The sequence below is a fragment of the Limulus polyphemus genome, unplaced genomic scaffold (assembly GCF_000517525.1).
Source record: "Limulus polyphemus unplaced genomic scaffold, Limulus_polyphemus-2.1.2 Scaffold13717, whole genome shotgun sequence".
NCBI lineage: Eukaryota > Metazoa > Arthropoda > Merostomata > Xiphosura > Limulidae > Limulus > Limulus polyphemus.
The window spans coordinates 4,826-7,374 of NW_013679327.1; the positions used below are offsets into that span (position 1 = coordinate 4,826).

Sequence of the window (2,549 nt, forward strand, 5' to 3'; positions counted from 1 at the left end):
ACCTAGTGTATGTTACCATTATTAACTGTTGTGTGAATAAACCTGGACCTCATCTGTGTTATTGTATTAACTGTTGTGTGAATAAACCTGGACCTCATCTGTGTTATTGTATTAACTGTTGTGTGAATGAACCCGAACTTCATCTGTGTTACCATATTAACTATTGTGTGAATGAACCTGAACTTCATCTGTGTTATTGTATTAACTATTGTGTGAATAAACCTGGACCTCATCTATGTTATCGTATTAACTATTGTGTGAATGAACCCGAACCTCATCTGTGTTATCGTATTAACTATTGTGTGAATAAACCTGGACCTCATCTATGTTATTGTATTAACTGTTGTGTGAATGAACCTGAACCTCATCTGTGTTAAGGAATCAATAACTGTATAAAGGACAATGGTAGATAATGTTTTCTTTCCTTCTCCTTTTGTTATTATGTCCATAATAACCTCATTAGATGCTAATTGCATACTCTGCTTTCTAGAAGGTAATAATTGATTCATTTACCTGATAAACTTCTTGTGTCTTTAAATTCAAAGCAAAAAAGTCTATAAAAAAAAAAAGTGGACATATGCCCAAAGAATGTGTTTTTACCTCCTCCACCTTATTGGGCAAAAATTCTAAAAAAAAGTAGCCCATGCACACTGTTAGACAGTTTTCAGTTATGATACAAAAATTACAGTAATCTAATCAGCCAAATGTTAGTGATGGATGCTAACATATACATAAGCAATCATCTGTATAGTACGATCCTAGTGTTTTGCTGCACCAACCATATCAACTGTTATGTAAGTTTTGAACTGGTTCGGTTTAGGCTACAACCTTCAATCCAGATTGATCCTGGATATCCTGTTCGGTCCATATGCAGAGAAGCTAATACAGAGTTTCTGGACCACTTAAGATTGAATTTGTGTCATCTGTAAACTGAAATATTATCGGGTCCTTAACTTCTATTGTCACTGTTATTTCTACAGCTTTTAAAACAAATACCTGTCTCCTTTTTTTTTTAAAATGAAGTTTGTTTTGTTGTTAAGCAAAAAAGCTACACAATGGGGATAGAACCTTGAATATTACCATTCTGAACCATTAAACTTGATGTAAAGTACCAGGGAGAGACGTTTTTTCAATAAAAAGAAATATTCAAGATTACTTTTCACTGCCTATGTCATAGAATGATAAATGGAAAAACGAACAAACATAAAACTGCTAACAACAGAAAATGTTTTTGTTGTTTGTTTTAAAGTTACAACCTATACTACGTTACTCTGTCCACCATGGGAAATCGAACCCTAGATTTTAGCATTGTAAGTTCACAAACGTACTGCTGATAAAATACCGAACCTAAGTAAATTTGAAGCTGCAAGTAAGAACCTTGACAAAGGCTGATTTTCAAAGTTATATTTATAGAGTTATAAGACACATTTATAAGTTATATCAAATACGGTATTCCAAAACTATTGTGATATATTCTTATAGCTCTTTCATCAGCCAGATTAATCACTGTATTAGTGAAGGTAAGAAACAAAATATTTCGGTTATATACTTCTTTTGTGTACTTCAGAATTCACGATACCAAAAATTAACAAAATGTAGTGTACAATAAATCAATAATAAATATATTTATTTCCAACAATAAATCTATAATAAATATATATTTATTTCCAACAATAAATCTATAATAAATATATATTTATTTCCAACAATAAATCTATAATAAATATATATTTATTTCCAACAATAAATCTATGACTAATGTATTATATATATTTATTTTCAGCTAATCTGTGAAAACAGTTGTTTCTCATATCCATAAAATTATCTTAAAAGATGAACAATACTGAAATCTCATCAAAATATTGAACCAATGTACTTGTAACAACAATAAAAAAAAACATTCAAAAGAACAAAATTATGTTGATATCAATTCTGTACAATTGATTTTAATACTTCAGACAACAAATAATAAATTAAAGAAGTCTTACTTTATAACCCGGGTCTAAATTTTCAGGAACTTGAGCCAGATAAGGATCAGTAAAAAACTTTGGTTTCACATCATTCACGTCATTCACTTCAATTTTAACATTGACGGTAGAATTCAATGGTGGCTCTCCATAGTCCAGAGCCTGCAGCAAATAAAACATCATTTTAACATAATATAAAGTTTTGGGACAACATGGGACCTATTGGTCCATTTTGGTTGTTCCATCCTCTAAACTACATTAAAATAAATTTAAAAAAGAATCTTAAAGCCAGCCCTTATAGTTTATATACTTATATTGCTTTTTCTTAAACACACTTAAATTTACTGCCTCTACAACATTTGAAGGCAGGCCATTCCAAAGGCCAACCACTCTGTTAGAAAAATTAAACTGTCTTTGCTGAAGATGACTCCTACTTTGCCAAAATTTATACTTGTGTCCCCTAATCCTACTATTCTCACTGTTAAATATGAAAAAAGATGATGCATTAACACTATCAATTCCATTTACAATCTTAACCACCTCAATCAGATTCCCTCTAACTTTTCTTTTTTTTAAGAGAAA

At 30.6% G+C, this 2,549-nt stretch overlaps 1 long non-coding RNA gene across 1 annotated transcript in view; it reads right to left on the reverse strand.

Moving 5' to 3' along the window:
• LOC111084112 overlaps positions 1–2,124 on the reverse strand; it is a 6,029-nt gene extending 3,905 nt beyond the window's left edge. Inside the window, exon 1 of the long non-coding RNA XR_002609395.1 lies at positions 1,989–2,124. This is a non-coding gene — a long non-coding RNA (uncharacterized LOC111084112). The remainder of the gene's footprint in view (positions 1–1,988) is intronic.
• Positions 2,125–2,549: the final 425 nt, after the last annotated feature.